The sequence below is a fragment of the Pleurodeles waltl genome, chromosome 4_2 (genome assembly GCF_031143425.1).
Source record: "Pleurodeles waltl isolate 20211129_DDA chromosome 4_2, aPleWal1.hap1.20221129, whole genome shotgun sequence".
Taxonomy (NCBI): domain Eukaryota; kingdom Metazoa; phylum Chordata; class Amphibia; order Caudata; family Salamandridae; genus Pleurodeles; species Pleurodeles waltl.
The window spans coordinates 194001209-194019846 of record NC_090443.1 but is presented as its reverse complement, the minus strand read 5'-3'; positions in this window follow the sequence as shown (position 1 = coordinate 194019846).

The following is an 18638-nucleotide window of genomic DNA, read 5'->3' as shown; positions in this document are numbered from 1 at the left end:
TTCGGGTCCTGCAGGGGTACAAAAGTATGGTTATTGCTTCTGTGTGTGCCATGGCGTGCAATGGGTGGGTGCCCGTGTACCCCAGGGCTGGCATTCCTTTGTGGGGGCTGTTGTGACGGTGGTTTGGGGGGGGGATGGGTATGTGCAGTGGGCATGCTTTGGTGTTGGGTGTCCATGCTTTGTGGTCACATGCAGGGCCAGGTTTTGGGATGGGTGGGTTGTGATGGTGAGACATTTGCAAGGAATAGGTGTGATGGGGTGGGGGTATGAGTTGGCATGCTGGTGGGGTGGGGGGGATGAAGTAGTGAAGATTTGACTTACCAGAGTCCATTCCTCCAGCTACTCCTGCGAGGCACTCAGGATGCAGGATGTTCAAGACCTGCTCCTCCCATGCTGTAAATTCTGGGGGAGTAGGTGGGGGTTCGCCGCCAGTCCGCTGCACTGCGATGTTGTGCCTGGATACCATGGAACGCACCTTCCCCCGTAGGTCGTTCCACTGCTTCCTGATGTCGTCCCTATTTCTTGGGTGCTGTCCCACAGCATTGACCCTGTCGACTATTCTGCTCCATAGCTCCATCTTCCTGGCAATGGTGGTGTGCTGCACCTGTGTCCCGAAGAGCTGGGGCTCTATTCGTACAATTTCCTCCACCATGACCCTGAGTTCATCATCTGAGAACCTGGGGTGTCTTTGAGGTGCCATGGGGTGGTGTGGGTGATGTGTGGGGTGGTGTGTGTGGTGATAAGTGTGGTGATATGTAGTGGTGTGTGGTGCTTTGTGCGTGGAAGTTGTGTGGGTGATGGTGTTGTGTGCCTGTGGCTGCTAGTTTGTTGATGGTGGTGTCTCTCTCTCTGGCCTTCTCCCTGTATTTTTGGTCGTAGGGGTTTGTGGGTGATGTGGGTGTGTGTTTTATATTGTATTGGGTGTGTGGGAGTGGTGTGTGTATGTGTATCAGGTGTGTGTATTTTGAATTGTCCAATGTGATAGTCTTTTGTACAGGTATGTGTATTTTGAGCGCGGCGGTCTGTACCGCCAATGAAATACCGCGGTTGAAAGACCGCTGCGTGGATTCGTGTGTCGTGATAGTGTGGGCGTATTTCTGTTGGCGTGACGGTGGAGGTTTGGTCATCGCCAGTTTCTCGCTGCCCTTTGGTGTGGCGGACTTTTGTGGATGTCGGGATTTTGGCGGTTTGCCTGTTGTGGGTCAGAATGACCGTGGCGGTTTACCGCGACCGCGGCGGTGTTATGGCGGTCTTGTGTCTGGCGGTAAGCGCCTTTTACCGCCGAGGTTGGAATGACCCCCTCAGTGTGTTTTACAAAATTAAGACAGTCCCTAATGATTTCCCTCGAGAGGTTGGCACCCTTATGTTCCCATACTGACAGCCATAGCAGAGGAGGGCGACTTCTGATGTGATCTTCAATGTATGAAATATTTGAATCTCAATGAAAAATCAAATGAGAGGAAGGAACGGGGAACCCTCCTGCAGAACCTATTCTCTTCAGTCTGAATCGGGGCACTTTTCTGGATACTCCACACCCCTTCTCCACAGGCTTCTGCAGGTAAGCATTGTGATGTATACATTTCTAATAATGGGATAAGTGCACCACCACCCTTTGGCTGAGGCGAGCTGAACAAAGTTCTGGTAGCCTTCATTAATTGAGCCATACAATGGGCAATATGTGGTGTAGGAGGCTGGCCTGGCTTATAGTGGGTACCTTGTGGTACTTACACCTTGTGCCAGGTCCAGATATCCCTTATTAGTAGAATAGAGGATTTCTAGCAGCTTAGGCTGATAGAGGTAGCTATAGCAGAGCAGCTTAGGCTGAACTAGGAGATATGCAAAGCTCCTACTATACCACTTATATCATATGGCACTATATCATAAGAAAACACAATACTCAGAGTTACTAAAAATAAAGGTACTTTATTTTAGTGACAATATGCCAAAAGTATCTCAAAGGATATACTCCCTTAGGACGTAAGTAATATACACAAATTATATGTACACAAACCCAAATCATGTAAGTAACAGTAAGAAAAGTAGTGCAAACAATGTAGAATCACAATAGCATGCAATAGGTAGAAATAGGCCTGGGGCAACACAAACTATAATACTCCAAAAGTGGAATGCGAACCATGAATGGACCCCAGGCCTAGTGTAGGTTGTAGAGGGTGGCTGGAACTATTAGAAAACACTGAGGGTGTCCAAGATACCCCACCCCAAGACCCTGAAAAGTAGGAGTAAAGTTACCCTAATACCCCAGAAAGACAGTAAAGTCGAGAGAGGGGATTCTGCAAGGACAACAATTGCCAGCAAAACATTGAAGATGGGTTCCTGGACCTGAGGACCTGTAAAGGAAGGGGACCAAGCCCAAGAGTCACGCAAGTGTCCGGGGGGGCAGGAGCCCACTAAACCCCGGATGAAGGTGCAAAAGGGCTGCCTCCGGGTGGAAGAAGCCGAAGATTCTGCAACAACGGAAGGTGCCAGGAACTTCTCCTTTGGTCAGAAGATGTCCAAGATGGCGTGCTGGAGGATGCAGAGTTGTTTCCACGCAGAAAGACCGCAAACAAGCCTTGCTAGCTGCAAGAGTCGCGGTTGAGGATTTTGGGTGCTGCTGGGACCCAGGAAGGACCAGGAGGTCGCCCCTTGGAGGAGGAGACAGAGGGGGCGCCCAGCAAGTCAGGGAGCCCTCGCAGAAGCAGGCAGCACATGCAGAAGTACCGGAACAGGCACTTAGAAGATCTGAGGACAGTGGTCGACTCAGAGTCACAAAGGAGGGTCCCACGACGTCAGAGTCCAACTCAGTAAGTTGGGCAAAGCAGGACGGAGTGCTGGGGACCTGGGCTAGGCTGTGCACAAAGGAAGTCTTGGAAAAGTGCACAGAAGCCTGAGCAGCTGCAGTTCACGCAGTACACAGGAATACTGTCTGGCGTGGGGAGGCAAGGACTTACCTCCACCCAATTTGGACAGAAGGGCCAATGGACTGTGGGAGACACTTGGACCTAGCTCCTGTGTTCCAGGGACCACGCTCGTCAGGATGAGAGGGGACTCAGAGGGCCGGTGATGCAGGAGTTTGGTGCCTGCGTTAGCAGGGGGAAGATTCCGTCGACCCACTGGAGATTTCTTCTTGGCTTCCAGTGCAGGGTGAAGGCAGACAGCCCTCAGAGCATGCACCACCAGGAAACAGTCGAGAAAGCCGGCAGGATGAGGCGCTAAAATGTTGCTGGTAGTCTTCTTGCTACTTTGTGGCAGTTATGCAGGTGTCCTGGAGCAGTCAGCAGTCGATCCTTGGCAGAAGTCGAAGAGGGAAGTGCAGAGGAACTCTGGTGAGCTCTTGCCTTCTTTATCTGAGGAACAGCCCACAGGAGAGACCCTAAATAGCCCACAGAGGAGGATTGGCTACTGAGAAAGGTAAGCACCTATCAGGAGGGGTCTCTGACGTCACCTGCTGGCACTGGCCACTCAGAGCTGTCCATTGTGTCCTCACACCTCTGTATCCAAGATGGCAGAGGTCTGGGATACACTGGAGGAGCTCTGGGCACCTCCCTTGGGAGGTGCTGGTCAGGGGAGTGGTCACTCCCCTTTCCTTTGTCCAGTTTCACACCAGAGCAGGGCTGGGGCATCCCTGAACCGGTGGAGACTGGCTGATGCAGAGAGGGCACCATCTGTACCCATCAAAGCATTTCCAGAGGCTGGGGAGGCTATTCCTCCAAAGCCCTTCACACCTATTTCCAAAGGGAGAGGGTGTAACACCCTCTCTCAGAGGAAACCCTTTGTTCTGCCTTCCTGGGACCAGGCTGCCCAGGCCCCAGGGGGGCAGAAACCTGTCTGTGGGGTTGGCAGCAGCAGGAGCTACAGTGGAGACCCCGGAAAGTTAGTTTGGCAGTACCCGGGTTCTGTGCTGGAGACCCGGGGATGCATGGAATTGTCCCCCCAATACCAGAATGGTATTGGGGTGACAATTCCATAATCCTAGACATGTTACATGGCCATGTTCGGAGTTACCATTGTGACGCTGCATATAGGTATTGGACTATATGTAGTGCACGCGTGTAATGGTGTCCCCGCACTCACAAAGTCCGGGGAATTTGCCCTGAACTATGTGCGGGCACTTTGGCTAGTGCCAGGGTGCCCACACACTAAGTAACTTTGCACCTAACCTTTACCTAGTGAGGGTTAGACATATAGGTGACTTATAAGTTACTTATGTGCAGTCTAAAATGGCTGTGAAATAACGTGGACCTTATTTCACTCAGGCTGCAGTGGCAGTCCTGTGTAAGAATTGTCTGAGCTCCCTATGGGTGGCAAAAGAAATGCTGCAGCCCATAGGGACATCCTGGAACCCCAACACCCTGGGTACCTCAGTACCATATACTAGGGAATTATAAGGGTGTTCCAGTGTGCCAATCAGAATTGGTAAAATTAGTCACTAGCCTGCAGTGACAATTTTAAAAGCAGACAGCATAAACACTGAGGTTCAGGTTAGCAGAGCCTCAGTGATACAGTTAGGCCCCACACAGGGAACACATATAGGCCACAAACTTATGGGCACTGGGGTCCTGGCTAGCAGGATCCCAGTGACACATATCAAACACACTGACAACATAGGGTTTTCACTATGAGCACTGGGCCCTGGCTAGCAGGATCCCAGTGAGACAGTAAAAACACTCTGACATATACTCACAAACAGGCCAAAGGTGGGGGTAACAAGGCGAGAAAGAGGCTACCTTCCTACACAACCTCCCCAAATGAAGGACAATAAGGCTAACCTTGGCCAGTTGAGTCTTTATTGTCTAAGTGGTGATCATTGGAAAGTAGCTCTGCAATAGATTGGTTACTCCCTTTATCATTCACTATATGGTTACTTCCCTGCGGGGATGTAAACCACCCTGTTTGACGTTTTTTAGCTAGCCAGCAATGTGAGGTTATATTTTCAGAGTTCCTATTAGTATGTTTTAGTTTAGAGCAGTGGGAATTGTCCACTGGACCTATATCAAAGGATGAGAATGCCAGACAGGGATGCTGTCTCAGTAAAGCCATAGCTGGGCAAACATTTTGTCCAAATGGCTGTAAGAGAGAACAGGTTTGCTGTTTCTCTTGAGTTGGAGCAAGGCAGGGATGCTGTTCTATAAGCTCCACACTAGGGCAGGGCTGCTGTCCTAAGTGTTGTGAGGCAGTATAGGGTAGCTGCACTAAAGTTTCTCTGGGAGGGTGGGAGGGATGCTCCATGTCAACTAAAATGCTGCACTTTTTCTCACCAATATTAGTTATTCCAGAGAGAGGTACTTCTACCTCAGGGAGTACAGCTGTGTTAGCTGATGATTCCCTTGGTACAGGTGACACCCTAGGAGAGGTTTCTCCTACCACAGGAATGGTATCCTGAATGGCAGGGTGGGTAGAGGATACTTTGATGCACTTTTTACCTGTTGTTGGAGAAGGATCCTGAGTTTTCAGGCCTTTTTCTTTCCTTTGCTTTTTCATTTCAGCTGAAATGAGAGGAAGCAATTCCTCAGGGATACCCAGCCTGGCTGCATGGGTATGAAACTCTACCTCAGCCCAACCTGAGGCCTCTAGGTCATTACCTAAGAGACAGTCTAGAGGTAAACTAGGTGATACTACCGCCTGCTTAGGGCCAGTAACTCCACCCCAACTAAACTGAATTATAGCTAAGGGCAGGAACTTAGTGGAGTTATGGACATCAATAATCTTGTACTGTTGTCCAATGATATGTTGTGCAGGAGACACTAGGTTTTCAGTCACCAAAGTGATACTGGCACCTGTGTCCCTGTAGGCCTGAGCCTCAACACCATTTATTGAAACTGTCTGCCTGTGCTTATCCATTGTAAGAGGACAAGCAGCCAGTGTGGCAAGACCAGTGCCACCAGGTGTGACAGAAACTGTCTTGGGACTGACTATCCCAGTTTCTATGATGGACCCACAAGTGAACCGAACTACACCCTTATTTTGACTGTTGCCAGCAGTCCCACCACTATTACCACTACTGATAGGGGCAATAGAGTTTGATGTATTAGTGGTGGTAGGCTCAGGGGGTTTACCTGGGAAGGACTTATCCCCTGGCCTATAGCCTTTATTTTTACACTCATAGCACCAAGGCTTTTTAATGTGTGTGGGTTGTGAAGAAGAGGAAGAAGATTATTTATCCCCACCCCCTGAGTAGTGTTTAGGATTTGAAGAAGGATCCTTAGTTTTACCTTTATCCCCATGCTTATCCTGAGATTTCTCACCATCTTTCTTCTTTCCATCCTTGTCACCTCCTGTATGAACGTTTCTGTTCACTCTTGTTCTGACCCATTTGTCTGCCTTCTTTCCCAATTCTTGGGTAGAGGTCAGATCTGAGTCTATCCAGTACTGGTGCAACAAATCAGACACACAATTGTTAAGAATATGCTCTCTCAGGATCAGAGTATACAGGCTTTCATAGTCAGTCACCTTACTGCCATGCAACCAACCCTCCAAGGGTTTCACTGAACAGTCTACAAAGTCTGTCCAGTCTTGGGAGGACTCTTTTCTGGTGTCTCTGAACTTAATCCTGTATTGTTCAGTGGTTAAGCCAAATTCATCCAAGAGTGCATCCTTCAAAACTTTTTAATTATTAGCATCACTTTCTCTGACAGTAAGCAGCCTATCCCTACCCTTACCAGTGAAAGATAGCCACAAGATAGCAGCCCACTGCCTTTGAGGAACCAATTGTACCATACAGGCCCTCTCAAGTGCAGCAAACCACTTGCTAATATCATCCCCCTCCTTGTAAGCCGGGACTATCTTATGCAAGTTTCTGAACTTTTGCTCTATAACAGGATTGCTATCAGAAACACTGCTGCTGCCACCATGGGGAACTAACCCCAATCTCTGTCTTTCCAACTCTATATCAAGGGATTCCCTGTCTAAGGCCAGCTGCTGCTGTTTAAGTTTCAGTCTGGTCTCTTCCAACCTCAGCTTTCTGAGTTCCCTTTCCATTAAGTTATCCTCAGGGAGGGAGGCTTGGAAATGTTTAGATACAGAGGAGATTTGGGAATTGGCAGAGAGAGACCTGTCCCTAACTGGCTGGACCCTTGTAACCTGCCCTTTAGGAGTGAAAGATGCCCTACTAATGTGTGACCCTCTCCCACTACCAGTGTCACTAGGTGGCCTGCTAGATGGCAGGTCTTTGCAAGAAGCCTCCCCAATCTCTTCAGGGAACTCCTCTGAGTCTGACTGGGTACCCTCCCCTCCTACCTCCTGTTCCTCAGATGGGCCAGGCTGGTTCTGGTCACTTTCAAGGAGAAGGTTAAAGAGAAAGGTGGTCATTACGACCCTGGCGGATTACTTCCGCCAGGGCCGCGGGACGCGGTGGCACCGCCCACAGGCCGGAGGTGCCCCGCGGGGCATTCTTACCGCGGCGGCTTAGCTGCGGTCAGAGAAGGGAAACCGGCGGTCTCCCGCCGGTTTCCCGCTGGTTTCCCGCTGCCCCCAAGGAATCCTCCAAGCCGGCGCAGCTTGCTGCGCCGGCTTGGGGATTCCGACTCCCCCTCCCGCCATCCAGTTCCTGGCGGTTCTCCCGCCGGGAACCGGATGGCGGGAGGGGGAGTCGCGGGGCCCCCGTAAGAGGGCCCCAAAATGTATTTCACTGTCTGCCTTGCAGACAGTGAAATACGCGACGGGTGCAACAGCACCCGTCGCACCTTCCCACTCCGCCGGCTCTATTACGAGCCGGCATCCTCGTGGGAAGGGAGTTTTTCCCTGGGCTGGCGGGCGGTCTTTTGGAGACCGCCCGCCAGCCCAGGGAAAAACTCATAATACCCTCCGCGGTCTTCTGACCGCGGAGCGGTATTATGGAGGGCGGAATTCTGGCGGGCGGCCTCTGCCGCCCGCCGGAATCGTAATCAGGCCCAAAGTCTTTTGTAGGATTCTTACCAGTGCTAAACCTCTTTCTAAGCAGAGACCCCTCAAACTTTTAAAGTTTAAACTCCCATAGGTTGCCTGGACAATTTTGGGAGTGAGCTCTACTGTAGACATGATAAAAAAGGTTTAAGACAGAGAGAGAAAAAGTTTTAGAACTTTTGAAAGTACAGAGAAAAAAACTTTTTGAAAACTTTTAAAAGTTTTCAGACTTTTCAGAAACTTAGTAGAAAGTTTAAGAACAGAACAGTAAACTGTTTTGGTTCAATGTGTATATATTGAAATATTTGGTATATGTTTTTCTTGTGAAAAGCACCAAATGAAAAACTGGTAAAGCAGTTACAAGTACTTATCCCACCGCTGCACCACCAATGTAGGAGGCTGGCCTGACTTATAGTGGGTACCTTGTGGTACTTACACATTGTGCCAGGTCCAGTTTTCCCTTTTTAGTAGAATAGAGGTGCTCTAGCAGCTTAGGCTGATAGAGGTGGCTATAGCAGAGCAGCTTAGGCTGAACTAGGAGACATGCAAAGCTCCTACTATACCACTTATATCATATAGCACTATATCATAAGAAAACAAAATACTCAGAGATACTTAAAATAGAGGTACTTTATTTTAGTTACAATATGCCAAAAGTATCTCAGAGGATATACTCCCTGAGTAGGTAAGTAATATACACAAATTCTATGTACACAAACCAAAATCAGGTAAGTAACAGTAAGAAAATAAGTGCAAACAATGTAGAATCACAATAGCATGCAATAGGTTGAAATAGGCCTAGGAGCAACACAAACCATATGCTCCAAAAGTGGAATGCGAACCACGAATGGACCCCAGGCCTAGTTTAGGTTTTAGAGGGTCGCTGGGATTGTTAGAAAACACTGAGGGTGTCCAAGATACCCCACCCCAAAACCCTGAAAAGTAGGAGTAAATTTACCCTACTACCCAAGAAAGACAGTAAAGTCGAGATAGGGGATCCTGCAAGGACAACAACTGCCAGCAAAACAGTGAAGACGGATTCCTGGACCTGAGGACTTGTAAAGGAAGGGGACCAAGTCCAAGAGTCACGCAAGTGTCTAGGGGGGCAGGAGCCCACTAAACCCTGGATGAAGGTGCAAAAGGGCTGCCTCCGGGTGGAAGAAGCCAAAGATTCTGCAACAACGGAAGGTGCCAGGAACTTCTCCTTTGGTCAGAAGATGTCCCACAGCATGTTGGAAGATGCAGAGTTGTTTCCACACAGAAAGACCGCAAACAAGCCTTGCTAGCTTCAAGAGTCGTGGTTGAGGATTTTGGGTGCTGCTGGGGCCCAGGAAGGACCAGGAGGTCGCCCCTTGGAGGAGAAGACAGAGGGGGCGCTCAGCAACTCAGAGAGCCCCCCGCAGAAGCAGGCAGCACCACTTACCTCCACCAAATTTGGACAGAATGGCCACTGGACTGTGGGAGACACTTGGACCCAGCTCCTGTGTTCCAGGGACCAAGCTCGTCAGGATGAGAGGGGTCCCAGAGGACCAGTGATGCAGAAGTTTGGTGCCTGCGTTAGCAGGGGGAAGATTCCGTCGACCCACGGGAGATTTCTTCTTGGCTTCCAGTGCAGGGTGAAGGCAGACAGCCCTCAGAGCATACACCACCAGGACACAGTCGAGAAAGCCAGCAGGATGAGGTGCTACAATTTTGCTGGTAGTCTTCTTGCTACTTTGTGGCAGTTATGCAGGCGTCCTGGAGAAGTCAGCGGTCGATCCTTGGCAGAAGTTGAAGACGGAAGTGCAGAGGAACTCTAGTGAGCTCTTGCCTTCGTTATCTGAGGAATAGCCCACAGGAGAGACCCTAAATAGCCCACAGAGGAGGATTGGCTACTGAGAAAGGTAAGCACCTATCAGGAGGGGTCTCTGACGTCACCTGCTGGCACTGGCCACTCAGAGCTGTCCATTGTGCCCTCACACCTCTGCATCCACGATGGCAGAGGTCTGGGACACACTGGAGGAGCTCTGGGCACCTCCCCTGGGAGGTGCTGGTCAGGGGAGTGCACTCCCCTTTCCTTGGTCCAGTTTCGCACCAGAGCAGGGCTGGGGGATCCCTGAACTGGTGTAGACTGGCTGATGCAGAGACGGCACCATCTGTGCCCATCAAAGCATTTCCAGAGGCTGGTGGAGGCTATTCCTCCCAAGCCCTTCACACCTATTTCCAAAGGGAGAGGGTGTAACACCCTCTCTCAGAGGAATCCCTTTGTTCTGCCTTCCTGGGACCAGGCTGCCCAGGCCCCAGGGGGGCAGAAACCTGTCCGTGGGGTTGGCAGCAGCAGTAGCTGCAGTGGAGACCCCGGAAAGTTAGTTTGGCAGTACCCGGGTTCTGTGCTGGAGACCTGGGGATGCATGGAATTGTCCCCCCAATATCAGAATGGTATTGGGGTGACAATTCCATGATCCTAGACATGTTACATGGCCATGTTCGGAGTTACCATTGTGACGCTATATATAGGTATTGACCTATAGATAGGGCTGTGGTACTGAAAATTCTGGACCCGTGTTATAAACATCGTCGTATCACAACGATTTTGGTATCAGCAGACCGAGAATGATTAGAATAGTATGCATAAGCATTGTATTCATATTCGGGTAACGAAATCACCCGAATATCAGAGTTTCCGTCCTGAACTCTCGTGTTCCATTTAAACGACAGCCATTTTATGATTGCCCTCACATAGGCCAATGTCTAATGCTGAAAACGAGTCTGAAGGACACGTACATCTTTGCTGACTCCTCTGTGACCTGGGCAAGCTGACTCCACTGCCTGAAGCCAAACCTGTTGGGCCAGTTTCTTTCCCAGTGGCCGAATGAGATTAGTATCAAGGCACAACACATCATAAACCTTTCATCACACACAAACCATGCCTAATCTTACACACAACTGTCCCTGTTTCTTTCTTTATGACTTGCTTTACAAGGAGGAGGTGCCCGTTTATATTGGGGGTCCGTCGATATCTGATGAAAGTACTAAGCCTTGCCGGGTAATTGATTGAGGGCTGGACAAACTGGAATATGGGCTTGTCATCATAACCCTGCTATTTCTTTGTAGTGAAAATATGTGAATGGTCAACTGTAAAATAAGGAATGTTTGCCTAAAGCATAATATTTTGTATAAAAGAGAAGGTTAGCTTTGCAAGAGGAGCAGTCTCCTGAGAATATACACTGTGTTGTACTTCTAGGATACCTGTTACTGGCTGCAGCCAATAAACAAGATCTTTGACTTCACCAAGAAGACTCTGTGTTTCTGTAGTCTGAAACAGGAAGGACTCGAAGTCTTAGGGTGTGTTCCCTGGCACCACTGGGTTCTGAAAAACCCAGTACTTCAGGGCACCTTCCGCGTGTAAAAAGTTCATTCAGAAAAAGAGAGGCGTCTTCTTTCTTCAATGTGGTTTACCAGTCTGTAGTTTATTGTTTTCAAATCAACATCTTGCTATTTGATGTATGTAGATGTAGGGTATTCAAATACATCAAAACTTCCATGTGTACAGATGTTACATATCCAGTGTACCTCTGCCTCAGCCAACACATGTTTTGTCTTGGGGAATAAACCAACGACTTCTTCAGGGCTGAAACTTTAGCAAAATAACTCAATATAAACAAAAGAGATCCTGACTACAGCCAGCACAAACTCTTCACCGTAGTGTAATGGGAGTGTAGACCAAATGTTCAATTCACCTCTCAGTGCAAATATGGGACTAGGTTTCTGCAATTCTGCGGACAGCCTTTGGTCTGCTAAATGAGTGAGTCACTCAGATCTCTGGTCTTTCCCATTTATTGCAGTAATTCTGGGTTCTTGTAGTAGTCTGTGTGCTCCATTTCATTTAAGAGGTTCTTGATAAACTTCAACCAAGGAATTCTCAGGGGAAGACTTGTGCCTAAATAATCTCTCAGAATAGCAGAATTTAAACCTGCATTCTCCAATGTCCACATTTTCTGCCATAAGAGGCCTGGCTGTACCACTATTAAATCAGTTAAAAAGGTAATCCCCGTTTCTGAATGTCAAACAAATGATGAGGTACCTTTTGGTATGGATAAAAGAGATTTCAAGAAGTTGTTTCCCATTGTTTGCAGCGCACTAAACTTAGGCCCTCATTACAACCCAGGTGGTCGGTGATAAAGCGGCGGTAGGAATTATCACCACGGCGGAAACCGCTCAGACAGACAGCCACTTTAACACACTGACCGCCACGGCGGTAGCAGCAAGCACCACAGCAGTAACCGCCAACAGGCAGGCGGAAGACAATGTACCTCCCACTGTATTATGACCAGCTTATCCGCCACCTTTTCCGTGGTGGTACCAATGACAGCAAAAGCACGGCGGAAACAGAACACAGAAGTCAAAGGACTCACCACTGGAGACTCAGGGAATAACGACAACACCATTGAGCCCAAGTTGCACATATTTCCCATGCTCGTCTACCTTTTCCTGCATTACGAACATCAACGCCAGCGAAGACGACCATGGTGAGTACTGCCACCTAGCACACAAGGGAGGTGGGAGAAAAAAGAGAGTGACGCACACACGCAACACCCCCACCACCAACCAAAAGGGGGGGCACCTCAGCAATAAGATGGTACAACACCACTGGTCCTTGAGGGGGCTACATGCCCTTTGCGAAGTCCTGGGGAGTGCAAAGCCACAGTCTCTGAAGTGGGTGGTTTGTCCACTGCCTGGTCCTGGGGAGTGCAAGGCCACAGTCCCTCAAGTGGGTTGTTTGCCCACTGCTTGGTCCTGGGGAGTGCAAGGCCACAGTCTCTCGGGAGGGTGGTTTGCCCACTGCCTGGTCTTGGGGAGTGCAAGACCACAGTCTCTCAAGTGGGTGGTTTGCCAACTGACTGGTCTTGGGGAGGGCAAGGCCACAGTCTCTCAAGTGGGTGGTTTGCCCACTGTGTGGTCCTAGGGACTGCAAAGCCACAGTCTCTCAAGTGGGTGGTTTGCCCACTGCCTGGTCCTGCGGAGTGCAAGGCCACAGTCTCTCTAGTGGATGGCTTCTTCCACTGGTTCTGGAGGGGGCCTTGTGCCCAGTGTGCTTCATCCTGGGAAGGATGGGGTGAGTGGATGGCTTCTTCCACTGGTTCTGGAGGGGGCATTTTGCCCTGTGATGCAGATCTTAGGGAGTGCAAGGTCACAGTCTCTCACTTGGGTGGCAGACCCACATGATTTGCAGGGACCGGGACGCACAACAGCCCATGGAGGCAGGATTACACGCTGTCTGCCTGCGGTGACGGCTGGTCAGTGGTGGCAGTGGCAGAGGTGGTGTTGGGGTTGGGGTTGGCAGTGGTGGGGAGAGGCTCCAGCCCATCCCCTGCAGCCTCAGATGGCTGAGCACTGGGGCTGCTACTGCTGGCAGCGGTACTGGTGGCGGTGCTAGCAGTGGTAGGGTGAGGCTCCAGCCCATCCCCTGCAGCCTCGAACGGCTGCCCACTGGGGCTGCTGCTGCTGGCGGTGGTGCTGGTGGCGGTGCTGGCAGTGGTGGGGGGAGGCTCCAGCCCATCCCCTGCAGCCTCGGACAGCTGCCCACTGGGGCTGCTGTTGCTGGCGGTGGTGCTGGTGGCAGTGCTGGCGAGAGGGTCCAGCCCATCCCATGCAGCCTCAAATGGCTACCCACTGGGGCTGCTGCTGCTAGGGGTGGTGCTGGTGCTGGCAGTGGAGGGCAGGAGGCCCCAGCCCATCCCCTGCAGCCTCAGACGGCTGCCCACTGGGGCTGCTGGCAGTGGTGCTGGTGGCGGTGCTAGCAGTGGTGGGGGGAGGCTCCAGCCCATCCCCTGCAGCCTCGGACAGCTGAACCACCATGGTTGGTGGTGGGGGCTCAGAATGAGTCCCAGCACCAGGCCAACTGTCATTCCTGCCTGCTAGTGCAGGCCCCTTGCCCTTCATGTCAGCAGCCGGGGATTGCCCCTTGTCCTTCACACTTGCAGCTGGTGGTGCCTCCTCGCCCTTCCTAGTCGCATCTGGTGGTGCCTCGTGGCCCTTCCTTCATGCACCTGGTGCAGGCACCCTGCCAGTGTTGCTGCCTGGTGCCCGGGATCCTCTCCCACCTGCAGTAGCTGTTGACACTACTGTGCCCCTGGTCTGGGTGGCTGAGGTGCTTGCCTGGGTTTTCTTAACCCTGGCCTAATATGAGGGGAGGAGGGGTAGGGAAGAGGTCAATGGTGGGGAGGAAAAGCTTCTTAGGGACATTGGAACAGGAAGAGGGTGAAGGTTTGGGAGTGGAGGAAGAGGAAGTGGTTGTAGGAGGTGTCTGCCTGTGGTGTTTGCGTGCAGGTGCATGTGCTGGGTGCTTTCGTGAGGTGGATGGCTGTTGGGTGTCTGAGTGCCTGCGTTTGTGTACTTTGGGAGGAGGGGGCACAGATACAGTGGGAGAGGACACAGGGGATGTGTGCATGGATGTGGGGGTGGTGACTGCCAGTGAGGGGCATGTAGTGATGGGCGTGATGGTGGTAGTGAATGAGGATGTAGTGCATGCAGGTGTGAGTGTAGACGCTACTGGGAGGGAGGTAGATGACGATGAGGAGGGGGACATAGTGGAGGCAGTGGATGTTGGTATGTCAGCATCTGGATTGTGTTTGAGTAAATGCCTGTGGGATGATGTGTGGTGCTTGTGTTTGCCTGAACCACTCCTGTGTGTTGTCCTGGGTGCATGCTGGTCTGCCTGTGTGCTTGGGATAGGATGGGGTTGAGGGGAATGGGAATGGGCAGAGGAGGTTGGAGGGGGAAGGCTAGAAACAGGGACAATGGCTGCCATCAGGGAGGCCAGAGCCTGGATTGACTTCTGTTGGGCCACCATGCCAGAGTGAATGCCCTCCAGGAATGCATTTGTTTGTTGCAAATGGGCTTCCAGCCCCTGGATGGCATTCACAATGGTTGAATGCCCAACAGACATGGATTGCAGGAGGTAAATAACCTCCTCACTCAGGGCAGCAGGGCTCACTGGGGCAGGGCCTGAGGTGCCTGGGGCGAAGGAGATGCCCACCCTTCTGAGTGAGCGGGCATGGGAAACATGCTGAGGGGCTGCTGGGAGGGAGATGCTGGTACGCGGGTGGCGGCTATACCTGTAGTTGAGGTGGGAAGAGGTGTCCACCACCACCAAGGAGCTTCCACCGGAGGAGGTATCACTGTCAAAACTGTTCCCTCCAGTCTCCGCCGTGGTGCTCCACTCACTCCCCATCCCACTGGTGCCCTCACCGTCGGTGGATTCGACCTCCTGGGCCCTGTGGGATGCAGCTCTCCCAGTCGCCGGTGCCTCTGCTCCTCCGCCAGATGATGCTAATGCACATAAGGACAGGGTGACAAAACAAAAAAGGGGGGACAGACAAAGGATACCCTTGGTCAATGGCGGCAACAACACCACCGTTGGTGTGCACGACACACACAGAGAACAGCCCTACGCACTAGGCAATGCAGTACCGGTCACAATGCTAGTCACCAGGCCATGGACAGGGATACCTAACGCCAAATGAAGCATACCTGAGACCCACAGACCCCTGCCCAGTAGTGGAGGCCTACTAGCTTGTTTGGAGGAGGTTTACATCAGACCCTGCCCAACATGGGCCCTACCCTGCACTGGCCGGCCTGGCCTAGGGGCACCCAAAGGCCCACATCCCCCAACCGGATGCTACCCCACCACGCGCAAGTAGTATATAGGGGCACTGTACTCACCCCCTTGTGGCTGCAGTGGTGCCTCCAAGTGCCCATCCAGCTCCGGAAAGCCCACCGCCAGTATGCGGGCCATCAGGGGGGTCAGGGTTCGACGGACACCCCTTCCTCGTTGGAAGGCCATCCCCAGCTGGGCCTCCACTGTCTTTCATGCCCAGCGTCTCAGGTGCTCCCACCGTTTGCAACAGTGGGTGCTCCACCGACTGTAGACCCCTAGGGTCCACACGTCCTTGGCGATGGCACGTCATATACCATTTTTTTTGATCGGTGCTGACCTGCAGAGAAATACACATAGGAAAAGGTATCAGTCAGACCGTCCTGCCTGTTACACTCATGGCCCACCACAGCCCTCCCATCCCCTTACGCACAGACACTGCCCACCATACATGCAGCACACTGCCCAGGGTCCTTACCCAAACCCCCCCTACACGAGGCTCTCACACACAGCACTCCATCATTCATGCCCCATTCATCGTGCTCACAGTGTACTCATCTGTTGGTCTGGAGGCCCATGCAGCATTCGGTACTGGGGTAGGACCCCATCCACCAGTCTCTCCAACTCTGCAGCGGTGAAGGCAGGGGCCCTTTCCCCAGTGACACGAGCCATGGTCGGTTCCAGACACAGGTCACAGCAGCACTTGCAGTGAAGGTCCTCTCCTGTTGAAGGTCAGGTAGCAACTGGGTGAATAGATAGGAAATGGCGGTCATGTCCGCGGCGATGCGTACCGTCACCTCCGGCGCATATCACCATTGGCCACTGTAACCCGTACGGCTCAATAGTATCCAATGAGGATTTGCACGACGGTTTTCGACCGCCTCCTGCAACTGCGCAAAACGTCAGCGTAATTGCCTCATTTCCACCTGTCCCTTCATACAGGACAGGTGGACGCCATTTCGCGGGGGACGGGCAGGCCATGGCACCTAACTACGTCGTAGTACACATAGGCACCATTTGGGCCTATACAACAATATTGTTTTACAGTCACAACATGAAATGCAGTGTAGTGCTTGGAAATATGGAATACTGACCTAGTTTGCCTCCTAGATTGCAACCGCTGCAGATGAATAGGAGACGGAGACATCCCCCTATGTGCGGTCCACTGGTGGACTTGGCAACATTGGAGGACAGGCACAGTATCCTAACTTATAGACTGGACAGGGCCACAATCACAGAGCTGTGTGCCCAATTGGAACCTGACCTGATATCTGCTATCCGTCAGCCCACCGGGATCCCCCCTCTTGTGCAAGTCCTATCTGTGCTCCATTTCCTGGCAAGTGGCTCCTTTCAAGTGATAGTGGACTTAGCAGCAGGAAGGTCTCAGCCAATGTTCTCAATAGTGCTGACCAGAGTACTGTCTGCCCTGATTAAACACATGCGCAGCTACATCATTTTCCACCCAGGTGGAGGATTTGGCCACAGTGAAAGCTGATTTCTATGCAATGGGACATATCCCCAACATAATTGGAGTTATTGATGATATACATATTGCATTTGCTCCTCCGGAGAAGGTGTTCGGAAATCGAAAGAGCTTTCACTCGATGAATGTGCAGATAGTGTGCCTGGCAGACCAGTACATCTCCCATGTCAATGCAAAGTATCCTGGGTCTGTGTATGAGGCCTTTATCCTGAGGAATAGCAGCATCCCATATGTGATGGCTCAACTCCAGAGGCACCGGATATGGCTAATAGGTGAGCCCTGGTTCCCACCCAGGGGATGTTGGTATATGGGTATGGTGTGAGCCCTAGGAGTTAGTGTATGTCTAACAGTTGTCCCTTGATATTTCCTGGTGACTCTGGTTACCCCAACCTCTCATGGCTACTGACCCCTATAAGGAATCCCAGGTCAAGGGCAGAGGAACGTTACGATGAGGCACATGGGCGAACAAGAAGAATAAAAGAAAGGACATTCGGCCTTCTGAAGGCCAGGTTTTGTTGCCTCCATCTAACAGGTGGATCCCTGTACTACTCTCCCAAGAAGGTGTGCCAGATCATCGTGGCATGCTGTATGTTGCACAACCTTGCCTTACGTCGCCAGGTGCCTTTTCTGCAGGAGGATGAGACTGGAGATGGGCGTGTGGCAGCAGTGGACCCTGTGGACAGTGAAGATGAGGAGGCAGAGGATGAGGATGAGGACAACAGAAGTGCAATAATATGACAGTACTTCCAATGACACACAGGTAAGACACTGTAATTACACTTTACATTGACAGTTTTGTGTTTTACATTGTCACTGGCAGGCTGATTTTCCCACTTCTATGGCCACTCACTGTACCCTTTGGCATCTCTATTTTCAGATATTTGTGTTGACTGCAGCCAACTTCAGGTCATTCTTATGTATACATTACTGTACAATTATACTGCAGTGTTTAAAGCATGTTAAACGAATACATGGTTAAATGATTTGACAGATTCCATACTTGTATTTATTCAAATGCTGTTTATTTAAGTGCTAATGATTAGAGGGGGGGGGTGCAATGGGCTTGGGTGATGATGGAGGAATGCCCAGGATAGATTCCTGTCTATTTGTATCACAGGTGCATTGTCCAAGGGGGCATAGGAAGTGGAGCAATGGCAGTTGAAGGTGGTCAGGGTGACAGAGTGCGACACACGGGTGACAATCAGGAGAGTCTTATTTCCTGGCGGGGCTTGGCAATGTTCTCTGGCTTCTGCCTGGATCGCAGGAACCGTTTGCGGGGTGGTTCTCCTTCTGCAGGGGGTGGGGTGCTGGTGGCCTATTGTTCCTGTAGCGGGGCCTCCTGTCCACTAGCAGCAGCGGAGGTGGAAGGCTGTTCACTGGTTTGGCTAGTGTCAGTGGCCTGGTGGTGTGCCACTGCCACCCTCATGATGTTGGCCATGTCTGCCAGCACCCCTGCAATAGAGACCAGGGTGGTGTTGATGTCCTTCAAGTCCTCCCTGATCCCCAGGTACTGTCCCTCCTGCAGCCGCTGGGTCTCCTGCAGCTTGTCCAGGATCTGACCCATCGTCTCCTCGGAATGGTAGTATGCTCCCAGGATGTTGGTGAGTGCCTCCTGGATTGTCAGTTCCCTGGGCCTGT